The sequence below is a fragment of the Clarias gariepinus genome, unplaced genomic scaffold (assembly GCF_024256425.1).
Source record: "Clarias gariepinus isolate MV-2021 ecotype Netherlands unplaced genomic scaffold, CGAR_prim_01v2 scaffold_37, whole genome shotgun sequence".
Lineage (NCBI taxonomy): Eukaryota > Metazoa > Chordata > Actinopteri > Siluriformes > Clariidae > Clarias > Clarias gariepinus.
Window position 1 is genome coordinate 160,001 of NW_026521004.1, and position 17,500 is coordinate 177,500.

Here is a 17,500-nt window from a genome sequence, read left to right on the forward strand (position 1 = left end):
TGAGCTCACAGACGCCCCTGATTGGCTGTAGAGCCGTGATTAATGTGGGAGCACTAAGTACCTCTCCCCCCTGAGAGAGCTCGGCCAATCAGCTCTCTCTAGACCTCCGGCTGCGAGAGGTTACAGCATCACCCGGGAATCGAACCAGTGATCTCCAGATGATAGGGCGAGCTCTTTACCACTGCGCCACTCGGGGGCCCCGCCCACGTGATATTTCTGCTGAAACTGTAGATTATATAAGTTTTGCTTAACAAAACAGAAGTGTTTTAGAGGTCACGGGTCAGAGTAGAACAGATTATCAGATTAACTGTTTCATTCGAAATTTATTGAAGCTATTATTCTGTAGTGTATATACATTATACAGATATTTATATAACAGCATTTCACCCAATATGTACTGCATTTCAGCATTTTAACATTTAAGCAATATTATTTTAAATCCTGTAATGTATAAAAATCGGAGAGAGAACAATCGATTCTTTTGTGCGGCAATTCATGTATCACAGCCTCTTTCTTTAAAAGACTTTTTATTTTATCCCAGTTTGCATTTGTGGTGGTTAAATGTTGCAGAAGTTTCTTTATAATTCTGCAGTTGGTTAAGAATTGTAACAAAAATCTAAATAAAAGAACAAATCAAATTTATAAAATCCAGACACTAAGAGAATTGCAACACAAATTGAATCGGCATCATCGTATTGATGGACTGTGGAATAATAATCGTATCGGAAGGCCCCTGGTGATCTAAATCTAATCTAGTCTGAGTCTAATCTAATCCAGTTTAAAGGCTCGGTACACTTTTGCCTGTAATGAAACACTTGATGATGTTTTATAGTTTTATAGTCCTCGCTCTCGCACTGTTGGTGGGTCGTCTATGGGATTAGCGTCCTCGCTCTCCCAGTGCTTCTGTCATTAATACACTCCTCGTTCGGAGAGTCGGAGCACAAGTAGTTAATAAGTCCTGCAGACTTTTAGCTCCGTATTGAATTCCTGTTGTGTGTCATTTTGTTTGTTGTGCTGTAATTAAATTGTGTTTAATAAACGAGACGAAACTCCGAGACCTTGAGAAGCTTGCAGGTTTTGTATATACAGTACTGTGTGTGTGTGTGTGTGTGTGTGTGTGTGTGTGTGTGTAGAGAGCACAGGAAGCCGATCTGCTCTCATCATCGTGCTGTTGTTAACGTCTTCTCCAAACACAAAAAGCGTCGTGATTAAAGTGGACAAAAGAAAAGGTGGAGACTCACAAACTCATTTCTCATTGGCTGGAAACAGTGATTGACAGGACGGGTGTATAATACAGCTCTCTCTCTCTCTCTCTCTCATACAGAGCTGACTAACATCCTTTACAGTTCATTTTTCTGCATGCATATAAAAATGGATTCGGCATCATCATGATAATTAAATAATTTTAAGGTGAATAAATATTAAAGAATAAAAAGGTAAAATAAATAATAATAATAATAATAAGCTAAAAACCATCAATAAAGAGTGTATTAAAAATTATAAGAAATTATGAAATTATTAAAGTTATAAATATACCATTTTTTAAAGAAATTATTTATTCACCATTTCTGTATTTTGTGTTAATTAATGAATTTCATTTGCTAGTTTTTTCTTTGTTCCTACAAGCAAGATTTAGTCACATTTCGTGATTTATTTCAGCCTATTATAGTTATTTATTTACTTCTTTTATGAATAAACTAAACAAATGGTTATAAATAAACAAAAATCATGTTGTGTGTGATAGATACATGACAAATAAATAAACAAATAAATGAAAGGCTGTAAGTTCTGTGTTACTCCGTATACGGTATAATAAAGATTTAAGGGATTATCTGTCGCACGCGAGAGCTGCAGCGAGAGCTAATAATAAACTTTAATTCATTTATACCTTATATAATTATATATCAAAAAACTATTTGCTTAAATACAGAAATAAATAAATACCGAAAATAAATAAATACAAAAATGATTTACATTTTCAATTACATGCAAAAGGTATTTTTTAAATAAATATAAAATTGTAACTTTGTGGATATATAATAATTAATAAATACCTATAACATACAATAAAATAAATAAAGAACGTTTATATGACTTTTTTAGAAAGTAGATAAAAAGATGGAAAGAGAAACACACACACACACACACACACATGCAGAAATATCAGCACATGTCTGACACACACCCGCTGTGACACTCGGTTGCTAATGCTAACGGAACATGCTAATGAGGGTGTAAATGATGGGGAGCTGTGATGGCACATTAGCGCGATGCTGGATGCAGTGGGTTTGATCTCTGGAGCTTTTCTCCTCCGAACTGAGCTCTGGAAACAGTTGGCTCTCACATGTGTGTGTGATGTGTGTGTGAGAGATCAAACCCCGTTTGTCATCAGACACACTCGCTTGTCGGCGTGAATCTAGCCGTCGCCCTGTTCCGTTAGATCGTCCGTTTGATTTCATGTCGTCTAAAGCGAGAGCAGCAGATCAGACTGACCTGAGTGATGTCTCGTCATCCCACCTCCTCTCTGTGTGTGTGTGTGTGTGTGTGTGTGTGTGTGTGAGTGATGTGAAATCTGCTCTTATTATTATTTTATTTCCATCGTGTGTGCGTTTATAAAGGACACGTTATTATTTTGATTACACTTGACACAGAACCTGCTGGTGTTTTGTCTGCGTCCTGGTCCTCAGAGTCACACATCACGAACTTACACACAATATACAGTTCTGCTCATAACTTTACACACCCTGGCAGACTTTGTGAAATATTGGCTTTTTTGTGGAACACAAGAGAAATCTTTCAGAAATCCAGAGATGAATGATTTATTTCCTTTAGGATGCTGCTGAGGTGAAGCCAGATAACATTACTTTATTATGTGAGGTCTTTTTATTAAACATAACTCCGATCACTCGGTCATGGCTCTGATCTAAAGTAAACATCCATTGGAATGTTTGTCCTGATGATACACACACGAGTTGAGAGACACGGATTAAACGCTATCGAGGGTCGGTTTAAACACGGCCGTCAATATTAATGTTTTAACGCACGTGATTAATCTAGAACTTTTAATGTGCTCCTTTTTTACACTAATGGATCATATAATAAACTGGCCTCAAAGGCTTCCCGGTTACCCGGCGGTATGTGATAACGGCACGTTTAAAGCGGATAATGAGACGACTGAGGAAACATCACCAGGTGCTGAACGACAGGTTTCATTATAAAAAGCTTTTGGATAAAACCACAGTCGTGTGCTCGAGCCCCCTTCAAGGGGAACCATTTGTACAAGAACACATTGAACATAAGACAACGGAGTGGAGGCTCAGGCAGCTCCAGGGTTCGAGCCGCGCCCTCGTACTACCCACCCGCTGCATGACACGCCCGTCTCATTCGAGAGATTTTAATGTCATTTAGGTAAAAGTTAATGTTTAAGGTTTTATAAAACTGCATGATCTGTTTCCTTTAACCAGTTTCTCCTGCATCTCTTTATTCCAACATTGCAGGTTTATAATACCAGTAAATCGGAGACTAACAGCAGACTACGGCTGTGATTAACTAGATATTTTTTTATTGATTGAGTTTAAAGACATCAGACTTGTCTGAGTGTAATCAGTGTCTTGAGAGGAGAATAAAATACACAAATCCTGTACTTGAGTAAAAGTAGTCCACCATTTACATGCCAACGAATACACAAGTACTCACCTTCTACTTGGACTTACTTAAGTGTGAAAAACACAGACTGGTACTTAAGCATAGCAATAAATCTCTCTCTCTGCCTCTCGATTGTGAAAGTGCTGTTTTCATTGCTGTTACACAACGCAACGCAGTTACACACAACTGTCAGCAGGTTAGGAAAGTCCTGCTTCCGGTACTACACACCGCTGGTTTGATTCCCGGGTGATGCTGTAACCTCTCGCAGCCGGAGGTCTAGAGAGAGCTGATTGGCCGAGCTCTATCAGAGGGGAGGGACGAGAGGTACTTTGTGCTCCCACATTAATCACGACTCTACAGCCAATCAGGGGCGTCTGTGAGCGGATAGCGCCGTCCTCCGAGTGTGTGACTCCGCCCCCACGGTGCGTGAGCGAGCAGTTGAAAAGATGCGGTCGGCTGGCGTCACGCGGTTCGAAGGAAACACGTGATAGTCTTCGGCCCTCTCGGCTGAGTGGTAGTAGTAGCCTTAATGTGGAGCCCCCTAGTGGCGGGGAGGAATTGGACACGACTAAATTAGGGAGAAAATGTGTGTGTGTGTGTTATTCAGGAAGTTAAACACACACACACACACACACACACACACACAAACATTGTCTGCTGAAATCCTGGTTTTAAAGTGTATCTAAATTTCAGGGTTCAATCAGGGTGAGAAGGAAAGGACATGTAGCGATGCTCCCATCATGCATAGTGTCCACTGTACAAGCCTCTGGAGACAGTGTTATGATCTGGGGTTGATCAGTTACTCAGGTCGAGACTCAGTAACGTTATGGGGCAATAAAATGAAGTCAGCTGACCACCTGAATGTACTGAATCACCAGAGGATCACATCTATGGAGGGTTTAGTTCCCTTTCTTTCTTATTGTTTGTGTGTCTATCTGTTTCTCATTCTCTCTTTCTCTCTTTTATTCTCTTATTCTGTCTTTAATTCCAGCTCTCTCTCTCTCTGTCTCTCAGTGTGTGTGTTGTAGTGTGTGTGTATCTCGATGGGAGGGATATTAATCAGTGCAGGACCCTGACTGAGTTCTAACTCCTTTCGCCAACACTTTCATCTCGGCTAATCTCTCTCTCTCTCGCTTCCTCTCTCTCTCTCTCTCTCTCTCTCTGTCTCTCTCTTTCTCTCGCTTCCTCTCTCTCTCTCTCTCTCTCTCTCTCTCTCGCTTCCTCTCTCTCTCTCTCTCTCTCTCTCTCTTCCTCTCTCTCTCTCTCTCTGTCTCTCTCTCTCTCTCTCTCGCTTCCTCTCTCTCTCTCTCTCTGTCTCTCTCTCTCTCTCTCTCGCTTCCTCTCTCTCTCTCTCTGTCTCTCTCTCTCTCGCTTCCTCTCTCTCTCTCTGTCTCTCTCTGTCTCTCTCTCTCTCTCGCTTCCTCTCTCTCTCTCTCTCTGTCTCTCTCTCTCTCTCTCTCGCTTCCTCTCTCTCTCTCTCTGTCTCTCTCTCTCTCGCTTCCTCTCTCTCTCTCTGTCTCTCTCTCTCTCTCTCTCTCTCTCTCTCTCTCGCTTCCTCTCTCTCTCTCTCTGTCTCTCTCTCTCTCTCGCTTCCTCTCTCTCTCTCTGTCTCTCTCTCTCTCTCTGTCTCTCTCTCTCTCTCTCTCAGTTCAGTTTAGAAGAGTTTTATTGGCATAAATGTTAACAAAAGTATTACATTGTTGCCAAAACCATTAAAAACCATTAATTACATTAATCTGAATTTATAAACCTATACAGTATAAACGTATTAGATATAAAAGAATATCATATTAGTTAGACATAAACAAACCCCCCCCCCAAAAAATATATATACATACATACATAAACACACAAATAAAAAATATATATATTATTAATAAAAAACAAATAAAATGACAATAATAAATAAATAAAATAACATATATACATATATATAATAATAATAATAATAATAATAAATATATATAACATCAATTAATCAACTCTCTCTCTCTTTCTCTCTCTTTCTCTCCCTCTCTCTCACGTCCCCAGTCTGCTCATCTTCTGTCAAGACTCAAACGTGCTTAATGATAAATATTAACATTTGTACAGTATTGCCAAAGCTTAGTAATAAGTCACAAGAAATAAACAAGAGCAGATAGTTTAAAAAAAAGCTAAATAAAAGAGAGATAAACAGAATCTCTAATCATTTTTGCTTCTTCAGTCTCCATTATCATTCATTACATTCAGCCCTTCTTTCTGTCACGCTGCATTTCTCTCTCTCCCTTATTCTATTTTGCTGTTTCCCTCTCTCTCTCTCTCCCTCTTTCTCTCCCTCTCCCTCGCTCTCTCTCTCTCTCTCTCTCTCCTGATGTATTCTCTTGTTATTTTGATTTGTTTCATTTTGCTCCTTGTCTCATTTCTATTACATTCTCACTCATCCCTCTCTCTCTCTCCCTCCCTCTCCCTTGCTCTCTCTCTCCCTCTCTCTCCCTCCCTCTCTCCCTTGCTCTCTCTCTCTCTCGCCCACCCAGTTGCGGTGCAATGCAGTATTCTGAGGCAGTGTGTACTGTATATCACAAAGCTGACCACAAGCTGATTTTGTTTACTCCTTCCCTGTGTGTGTGTGTGTGTGTGTGTGTATTATTGAACAATACGTTATTTATTATTCATTCCCTGGGTTTAATAATCTACTCCTAATTAATCCTAATCCAGAGTGATTTGTTGTATTAAACACACCTGGATTAGTTTAGCCAGTGTAAGTTATCTGAGATGAGCAGGAGTGTTAATCAGATCATGTGATGTATCGAGACTCAGAGTGAACTGAGTGTAATGTGGCTGCAGGAAACTGAATTAGAGACGTAAACAAAGGAATTTGTCATTAAATCTGTTTAAATGTGTGTGTGTATTGTGTGTGTGTGTGTGAGATGAAGAGAACCGGCCCCGGTGCACTGCTCTATAGGTACACAGGCTGACATTAATAAGGACAGTAGCCTCAGACTAAGTGAAGTGGAGGGTTTTCACCCCTGACCCGGGCTTTAGGCTGTGATGGAGTGGACGTTTAGAGGGGAGTCGACATCATACCCTCCTCCAGCGCAGCGTGCAGCAGGGGTTCTGCTCTCTTACCAGGTTTAGATGGTTAAGGTAATAGCGTTCGATAAGCAGGGATGCCAGGTGCAGGTTTTTTACACATTTCTTTGCACTTATAGTTAAACATGATAATCAATCAATCTGCCTTTTCCTCTCTCAGTTTCACAGTAGACATAGTTTTGTGCATCACATCAACACTCACACACACACACACACACACACACACACACAGTCTCTGTCTGCTTATACACTTTGTCTTCCTTAGTTTGGAAAATGATTTAGATTTAATTAGCTAATAAACACGATCTGAGACAAGGTGTGGAACATTTTACATACAGTACCCTGTCATTACCTGTTACTTCTGTAACTCATCATCGACTGAAATGCACACACACACACACACACACACACACACACACACACACACTTTGGGCCATAGTTCTGGTACTTGTGTGCAAGTATGGACTTTTAAGACAAATTTGTGTAGGCTGTCAAAAATACAGCTTGTCTCTGTCCTTATTCAAAAATGAGACTAAAAACAATGTGGTGGACAAATGAATAATCACACGGCATCTGTGGAGAAATATAATGCAAAACAAACCTTTATTAGTTTAACTAAACATTTTCATTGTCGTTTTCATTCAATTTCATTCCGCTTAGCAGCCACGTGGAGTAGACGTGGTAGACAGACACTCGGACAATTCTACATTTCTTCACTCCTTTATTTATCTCTGGATGTTAAACTCACTATTTAGGGTATAATAACTTTATACTCTACCACACGAGCATCTATTTTTGACTTACAATGGCTACTAGGAGTGTTAAAGCTGGGAAAAAAGACACTGCGACCGCTCTGACCGTCGAGACTACTGTATTTCCGCGCTGGTGGATAAACAATCTCGTTCCTGCCACCTGTGCTGTCATTGCTCAGTGAATTCAGTAAAAAAAATTTTATGGTTAAAATTGAACAATATATTAAAAGTTTAAAGAATATATGAATATATAAGCAAATACAAAAAAACAACAACAATCGTTTGACAGGCCCGTAGCCAGGGGGGGTTCGGGTGGTTCGAATGACTCACCCCCCACTGCCAAAGGTCCAGAATCTTTTGTTATTATTATTATTATTATTATTAAAAAAAAAATTTTTGAGACAGATTAAAATTGTTGGGCATTATTTAAAATAACACTTTATTACAAAACAATTTACAAAAAAAAAAAAAAAAAAACGCGACGTGACAAACCTGCGCAGCAACTGACGTTTTTTAAATGTGTGCGGCGGCATCCAGCGGTGTATAATATGGGTCAGAAAGAGCAGGAGAGACGGAAGAGAAAGCAGGCAGCAGCGTCATTATCGCAGAATATTGAACATATGTTCAAAAAGACCAAACAGAGTAAGTCTGTTACTACCTCAAGATCAAATTGCTAACGCTAGTTAAGTGGTAGCTAATCGTCAACCCCACATCACACAGAATAGTTCTCTTGTGCCTTTTCTTGAGCAGTCTGAATGGCTATGACAAGTCTGTAACATCTTAAATAAACATTAACAGACAGGAGCCTATCTGATGGATCTGTGAATTTATTATGTTAAATAATGTTAATCTATCAAAAAAAATAAATAAAAGAAAGAACGACGAGTTCAATGCGTAAACAAACCTGCTTGACCATGCATAATATTAGGATTTATTAACATTTTATTTTGAATTAATAAATTATTCTATTAAATTAGTAAATTTATTAAATTATTCTATTAACCATAGGCGATGCTGTCTAGTGTCTATACGCGGTGTAGACAGCATTCGAATGAAGTTTACCATTAATAATTGTTACATACAACATAAAATAAAATAAGCCCACAAAAAATAATTTTTACTCATCCCACAGTCTTGTAAGTACATTAACTGATCGTCTTTTCTCCGTAATATTTGTGTATTATTATTATTAGATAATTAATGGTAATATTTTTATATTTGTTTATATTCCTCATTTCGATCTCTTTACTTTACGTTCTGAATGTAAATGATAGCCTACTGTAAATGCTCGACATGCTTATAAAGATTGAATTATTCTATATGACTGGGATTTTAAAGGTTGAATTTAACATATTTTATTATATTTCGCCTAATTAATAGACTATATAAATAACAATTCGTTGAATATTATATATATTTTATATAAGTTCAATAAAGTGAAGAGGCAAAGACAAAGAAATGAGAGAGCATGTTGATGAGAGAAGTTGAATTTGTAGTTTAATAATATTCCAGTAAAAATTCCTTAAATGTATTCTGTTGTTAGTGTGGTTTTTAAACTTTTCAACTCTGTGTGTGTGGTTGCACGTGATCTCGATAAGCAATTTGACAACATTGTAGTAAATATTTTTGGTGCATCAAAAGCATGCACATTATGATACCAGCAGACAAGCTAATCCAGCACATGTCACTAAAATGCAGTATTTAATCCTCAAAGTGAAATACAAAATGAGTAAATACTCAAATACAAAATACTGAGAAAAAAGGTCCACTTTTTAAAAAAAAAGAACCCCCCCTTGCACTAGGCTGGCTACGGGCCTGGTTTGACCATTTATTAGCATGAATGCAAGATTTGCATTTTATAATTAACATTACATTAACCTACGACTAACCTGCGGACAGGCTGCTGTCGTCATCATAGTCTGTGACTCCTTTTTGCTACGGTTGGTATGACTGGGTGCTGGGGGGCTGGGACTACTGGTGTGATGGTGCCAGCTGTTGTCCACAAGCTGTCAAACAAGGTGCCTCCCTCTGCTTTTAACTTTATTCCGTCTGCCCTCTAATGTTTTATTGGATTTGACGTGTTTCCCCCTTTACACGCCACTGCTGTAAAACATTCGCTGCACGTCGCGGTGTCGGAATCCTTTCTTGTGAAATATGGCCACACTTTCCACCGTTTAGTTTAGGAATTTTAACAAAAGTTTCATTTAACAAGCTGAGATAATGTTAAACCGCCTGCTGTCGTCAGAGCGAGTGTAACGTTAGCTGCTGCATTCACGCGCATCTCGGATGGTCTCTCATTTCCTGATGATTCGTGCTTTAAATGTTTTTATTTAATCTAATAAACTATTAATCTACAAAAATATATAAATCCAGAGAACAAATATTTCAAAATTCACGTTCTGTTTCGGTCCGGTACATACTGGTTATATAGGTACCGCTGCTGTATTGGCACCAGTTTTCGGTACCCAACCCCAGTCACCATGGTCCATGTCCCCGGTGGGCCGCATTAATGCCTGTTTTTATTCCTTAATCTTACTTTGGTGCTTTAGATTTAATTATATCATCTTACCTTGGAAAGGGAAACATCCACAAGTCTCTACTTCACAGATTTAAAAGAGTCGGTGGCTTGACTCTACTTAATTTTCTATGTTTTTATTACTGAGCATCAAACATTCGATGTGTCGTCTTTTCATAACCGACATAATCGGCCTGCCTGGGTGGAAATGGAGATCAACTCTGTGGAAAACCTCTCTGTCTCTGCACTCCTTGGATCTGCAGTCCTCATCTCCTCAATGAAATCAATCAATAACCAGAGGTGAGTAGAGGAGCCTAAACATCGTACTCAATGTGTGGTCACATGACCACACACATCGTAGGCATGTGTGTGGTCATGTGACTACATGTGGTTATTGTTATTGCGCCTGATTGGTCAAACGGAGTCATGTGATTAGGGCTGCATTTCTCCGGCAAAAACAAAGGATATCTAAAGTGTAGAATAAATAGTTAGAAAAGTAACGAGTTTTGTGTGGTGTCTAGCCTTACTTGCAAATGTAAAGCTGTCTCGGAGTCAGGGCAGGCAGGGGTTCTACCCAGATGTTGGTTCATTTTAACTGGAATGTTGAGTTAATTCTACCTCACAAATAGGTTATTATTATTATTATTTTCATGTTTTACAGTGAATCTGTAAAAAAAAAAAAAAAAACTACCCATGTCTATTAAACAGTTAAATTACTTGTATATACTGGTTTATTACAAAACACTGTCACATACAAACACTGTCTATGACTTTTCAAGTAGGCCTCGCTATTTCATAGCAACATTACAAAAAGTCCTATACAGGTACACACTACTTTAAATAGTTAATGTCAAAAATATAAAATGCCTTGAAGCACACATCAACCGCCCCAAGTAGTGTGCATTGCTCCAGAGCCTGTCCCACCAGAATGACGAATGCCTGAGAGCAGCGCTGGTCATCATCTCCCAACGTCAGGATGTACAGTAGGGGTACGGCCTTGACACTTCAGCCTGCTTGAGGTATTCCACCATGTTGGTGCCAACCTTAGAAAGAAAATAAAAAAAAGTTAAAAATTTGTTAAATAAAGATTAAACTGAATAAGACTATCAATTTAATGTGTAACAGGATTTATACTAAATAAAAAATGACAAAGCTAGGGTATAGGTAACCTGAAACAAAAACATGGAGACAGAGACTACCAAAAATAAAATAAGCAAAATAAGCATGGCTTTTGGGATAAAGCTCATACTGTATATTTTAAGGCAGACTAGTTAATGTGGTTGCTAACGCTAGCACCCTAACTAAATGCTAGCGTCATGCTAATACTACAGTTACAGCTTCGTCACCCTGCAAACATTCTACAGAGAAAGATAAAAAGCTCAGACATCTTATCCGTTTCTTTCACACACAGGTGGGGTTCTTTGGCTAACTATAGCAGCTATTGTCAGCTAAATTATCTTACCTCAGACCAGCCTGAAAGTTTGAGTGTAACATTAACACGGTAACAGTAATAAATCTCACATATAGTAATAATATTTCAGTCATATGTGACTTAGGTGAGTGAACATGTGTATACAGACCTTGTATTTAACGTCATTTTCCCTTAAATGAACCGTCATCAGCGGTGTGGGAGCTCAAGAGAGACACGAAGCTCTGACTGACAGCCGCTGAATCCACCGGTGACCTCTGGGGGAGGAGCCAAGTTCATCTTGGGAGAAAAAACAACCCAGCGTTTTTTACTGTGTAGTTACCAGGTTTCAGCACCAAATAAAATCCCACAAATGACCATGAATTAGTTAAAACATCAGGAAATGAAACTTCTCTTCTACCCATCAGGCTCGCGATGAGAAAACTAATATTGTATGTTTCTCTGATTTATGGACATCATTCACAACATAACCCTCTTCTCTTTTCTTAACCCACCAGTAGAAATCGTTCCTCACACACACACACACACACACACACACACACTATCTGACCCTAGACTTTGCCTTTCTCATTTTGTGAAATGTTTTAGTTTTAACAGACTCTAAGCATTTTAAATGCATCCACTCTGGCAACCCTGTCCTTCCCTGTTCTTTCTGCAACTCGTCCTCTACTGGACCCGGCTGTAAGAGAGCGCACGGGGCCGGGGCGATCAAGGACGGGGTCATATTTTCGAATTGGGATTTAAACAGCATCATATTGTAATTTAGGACTTTATGGAGAATAATATTTGTTTAAGGGCTGGTTCACAGGAGATACTTCATCATTACAGAAAGGTTTTTTTATCAGCTTTAGCTTTCTCAGTTTGATCCTGAACCTAGGTGCAGTTTCGCACCTCTTTCCAGGTTCTCCCGTCTCCTCCCACCTCCCAGGACACGCCCACAGTTTTAGCATTAATCAGGTGAGAGGAAGTCTGTGAATGTGTATCAAAGGTGTCTCCTCATCTCACAACAAGGCGATCTCGAGCTCACCACTTATTTTAATTAGAAAAAGTCTGTGTGTGTGTGTGTCTGTGTGTGTGTGTGTTTTAATGCAGTACAGAATAAGCCTCCAATGGACATGTTTAACATAATTAAACCTTTGGTCAGAGAAGAAATGACTGAATTTTTCTTCTCTATGTGCATATGTGTGTGTGTGTGTGTGTGTGTGTGTGTGTGAGAGTGAGGGAGAGAGATGTTGAATGTCTTAGATTCGGTCTCTGAAGCGTCTCATTAAGTCGGCGGCGTCCTGCAGGGCTGTGTGCTGACTCAGCAGCCATTTATCTCGCTCAGAGCTCTGCGTAGTCAGAATAATCTCTCTGCTTCTCCAGGAGTGTGTGATATGTTCTAATTCTGTGTGTGTGTGTGTGTGTGTGTGTGTGTGTGTGTGTGTGCTGTACACTACACTATAATGCTGTTTTCCAGCGTCGCCCTCTTTCCTTGCAGCTCACTTCTCACACCAGTCAGGTTTATTACGTCACTCACACGGAAAGTCTTTTAATGCATCACGTCACATTTGTGGTGTTGAAACGTAAACATTAATCAATTAATCAATAAGATGTGATATTTCATAAGCGACCTTACACTCATCCCAGGACTCATCACCGTGTCACTCATCAGTGTGTCACTCATCCCAGTGTCACTCATCAGTGTGTCACTCATCAGTGTGTCACTCATCAGTGCGTCACTCATCACAGTGTCACTCATCAGTGTGTCACTCATCAGTGCGTCACTCATCAGTGCGTCACTCATCCCAGTGTCACTCATCCCAGTGTCACTCATCACCGTGTCACTCATCAGTGTGTCACTCATCCCAGTGTCACTCATCAGTGTGTCACTCATCAGTGTGTCACTCATCAGTGTGTCACTCATCACCGTGTCACTCATCAGTGTGTCACTCATCCCAGTGTCACTCATCAGTGTGTCACTCATCAGTGTGTCACTCATCAGTGTGTCACTCATCAGTGCGTCACTCATCACAGTGTCACTCATCAGTGCGTCACTCATCAGTGCGTCACTCATCCCAGTGTCACTCATCCCAGTGTCACTCATCACCGTGTCACTCATCAGTGTGTCACTCATCCCAGTGTCACTCATCAGTGTGTCACTCATCAGTGTGTCACTCATCACCGTGTCACTCATCACCGTGTCACTCATCAGTGTGTCACTCATCAGTGTGTCACTCATCACCGTGTCACTCATCACCGTGTCACTCATCAGTGTGTCACTCATCAGTGCGTCACTCATCAGTGCGTCACTCATCCCAGTGTCACTCATCACCGTGTCACTCATCAGTGTGTCACTCATCCCAGTGTCACTCATCAGTGTGTCACTCATCAGTGTGTCACTCATCAGTGTGTCACTCATCACCGTGTCACTCATCAGTGTGTCACTCATCCCAGTGTCACTCATCAGTGTGTCACTCATCAGTGTGTCACTCATCAGTGCGTCACTCATCACAGTGTCACTCATCAGTGCGTCACTCATCAGTGCGTCACTCATCCCAGTGTCACTCATCACCGTGTCACTCATCAGTGTGTCACTCATCCCAGTGTCACTCATCAGTGTGTCACTCATCAGTGTGTCACTCATCAGTGTGTCACTCATCACCGTGTCACTCATCACCGTGTCACTCATCAGTGCGTCACTCATCAGTGTGTCACTCATCAGTGTGTCACTCATCACCGTGTCACTCATCACCGTGTCACTCATCACCGTGTCACTCATCAGTGTGTCACTCATCACAGTGTCACTCATCAGTGCGTCACTCATCAGTGCGTCACTCATCCCAGTGTCACTCATCAGTGTGTCACTCATCAGTGTGTCACTCATCAGTGTGTCACTCATCACCGTGTCACTCATCACCGTGTCACTCATCAGTGTGTCACTCATCCCAGTGTCACTCATCAGTGTGTCACTCATCAGTGTGTCACTCATCAGTGCGTCACTCATCACAGTGTCACTCATCAGTGCGTCACTCATCAGTGCGTCACTCATCCCAGTGTCACTCATCACCGTGTCACTCATCAGTGTGTCACTCATCCCAGTGTCACTCATCAGTGTGTCACTCATCAGTGTGTCACTCATCCCAGTGTCACTCATCAGTGTGTCACTCATCACCGTGTCACTCATCACCGTGTCACTCATCAGTGTGTCACTCATCAGTGTGTCACTCATCAGTGTGTCACTCATCACCGTGTCACTCATCACCGTGTCACTCATCCGTGTGTCACTTATCCGTGTGTCACTCATCACAGTGTCACTCATCACCGTGTCACTCATCAGTGTGTCACTCATCACTGTGTTACTCATCTGTGTGTCACTCATCACTGTGTTACTCATCTGTGTGTCACTCATCAGTGCGTTACTCATCCGTGTGTCACTTATCCGTGTGTCACTCATCACAGTGTCACTCATCACCGTGTCACTCATCAGTGTGTCACTCATCACTGTGTTACTCATCTGTGTGTCACTCATCCGTGTGTCACTCATCACCGTGTCACTCATCACCGTGTCACTCATCACTGTGTCACTCATCAGTGCGTCACTCATCAGTGTGTCACTCATCAGTGCGTCACTCATCAGTGCGTCACTCATCACCGTGTCACTCATCACCGTGTCACTCATCAGTGTGTCACTCATCAGTGTGTCACTCATCCCAGTGTCACTCATCAGTGTGTCACTCATCACCGTGTCACTCATCACCGTGTCACTCATCAGTGTGTCACTCATCAGTGTGTCACTCATCAGTGTGTCACTCATCACCGTGTCACTCATCACCGTGTCACTCATCCGTGTGTCACTTATCCGTGTGTCACTCATCACAGTGTCACTCATCACCGTGTCACTCATCAGTGTGTCACTCATCACTGTGTTACTCATCTGTGTGTCACTCATCACTGTGTTACTCATCTGTGTGTCACTCATCAGTGCGTTACTCATCCGTGTGTCACTTATCCGTGTGTCACTCATCACAGTGTCACTCATCACCGTGTCACTCATCAGTGTGTCACTCATCACTGTGTTACTCATCTGTGTGTCACTCATCCGTGTGTCACTCATCACCGTGTCACTCATCACCGTGTCACTCATCACTGTGTCACTCATCAGTGCGTCACTCATCAGTGTGTCACTCATCAGTGCGTCACTCATCAGTGCGTCACTCATCACCGTGTCACTCATCACCGTGTCACTCATCAGTGTGTCACTCATCACTGTGTTACTCATCTGTGTGTCACTCATCCGTGTGTCACTCATTACCGTGTCACTCATCACCGTGTCACTCATCAGTGCGTCACTCATCAGTGTGTCACTCATCAGTGTGTCACTCATCAGTGCGTCACTCATCAGTGCGTCACTCATCACCGTGTCACTCATCACCGTGTCACTCATCAGTGTGTCACTCATCCGTGTGTCACTCATCCGTGTGTCACTCATCACCGTGTCACTCATCACCGTGTCACTCATCACCGTGTCACTCATCACCGTGTTACTCATCAGTGTGTCACTCATCACCGTGTCACTCATCACTGTGTTACTCATCTGTGTGTCACTCATCCGTGTGTCACTTATCCGTGTGTCACTCATCCCAGTGTCACTCATCAGTGTGTCACTCATCAGTGTGTCACTCATCACAGTGTCACTCATCAGTGTGTCACTCATCAGTGCGTCACTCATCAGTGCGTCACTCATCAGTGCGTCACTCATCAGTGTGTCACTCATCAGTGTGTCACTCATCAGTGCGTCACTCATCAGTGCGTCACTCATCACCGTGTCACTCATCAGTGCGTCACTCATCAGTGTGTCACTCATCAGTGTGTCACTCATCAGTGTGTCACTCATCAGTGCGTCACTCATCAGTGCGTCACTCATCAGTGCGTCACTCATCACCGTGTCACTCATCAGTGCGTCACTCATCAGTGTGTCACTCATCAGTGTGTCACTCATCAGTGCGTCACTCATCAGTGTGTCACTCATCAGTGTGTCACTCATCAGTGTGTCACTCATCCCAGTGTCACTCATCAGTGTGTCACTCATCAGTGTGTCACTCATCCCAGTGTCACTCATCAGTGTGTCACTTATCCGTGTGTCACTCATCCCAGTGTCACCCATCAGTGTGTCACTCATCAGTGCGTCACTCATCAGTGTGTCACTCATCAGTGTGTCACTCATCAGTGCGTCACTCATCACCGTGTCACTCATCACCGTGTCACTCATCACCGTGTCACTCATCAGTGTGTCACTCATCACTGTGTTACTCATCCGTGTGTCACTTATCCGTGTGTCACTCATCACAGTGTCACTCATCACCGTGTCACTCATCAGTGTGTCACTCATCACTGTGTTACTCATCTGTGTGTCACTCATCCGTGTGTCACTCATCCCAGTGTCACTCATCAGTGTGTCACTCATCACCGTGTCACTCATCAGTGTGTCACTCATCCGTGTGTCACTCATCATTGTTTCTTCTTGTTTAAGCATTGTTCTTTGTTTCCTTTTTTTACTGTTTGATTCTCTCTCTCTTTGTCTCTGTCTTTTTGTCTCTCTCTCTCTCTGTTTCTTTCATTCTTAATTCTTTTTTAATCTCCTTCACTTTCTATTATCTTATCTGTTTTCTTTCTCTTGTTTCTTCTTTTTGTTTTTTCTTTATTTTCTTTTATTTCCTTCTCCTTAATTGTTCTGTTCATTTTCTGTCTCTGTTCATGTTTGTTTGTCCATCTGCTCGCCTGCCCCTCCTCTCTCCTCTTTTCTTTCCATCTCTCTCTCTCAGTTTTCATTACTTTTGTTTTTTCTCTCTCTTTTTCAGTTCAGAGAGGCTTTATTGGTGTGAATGTGTTTCTCTCTCACATTATCTGTTTTACTCTCTGTTTAATTCTTATTCTCCTCCTAAATTGTTTTCTGTCTCCTTCTCTGTCTGCTTATCTTTGTCTTCCTCTTGTGTGCAGTCTCTTTATTCTTTCTTTATTTTTTATTTTCCCTGTCCCCCCCTCCCCCCCTTGTGATGAGAAGATCCTGACACTTTTTACATGATGTTAATGATTCATGTCTGTAATTAA

General features: G+C 41.4%; 2 protein-coding genes across 2 annotated transcripts in view; both read left to right on the forward strand.

Moving 5' to 3' along the window:
• Window positions 1–17,500, forward strand: part of LOC128517161 (beta-enolase) — a 95,157-nt gene that overhangs the window by 8,157 nt on the left and 69,500 nt on the right. The gene's annotated exons all lie outside the window — the stretch shown is intronic.
• The window catches only part of LOC128517163 (voltage-gated potassium channel subunit beta-2), a 33,564-nt gene that overhangs the window by 5,547 nt on the left and 10,517 nt on the right, over window positions 1–17,500 (forward strand). The window lies entirely within an intron of this gene.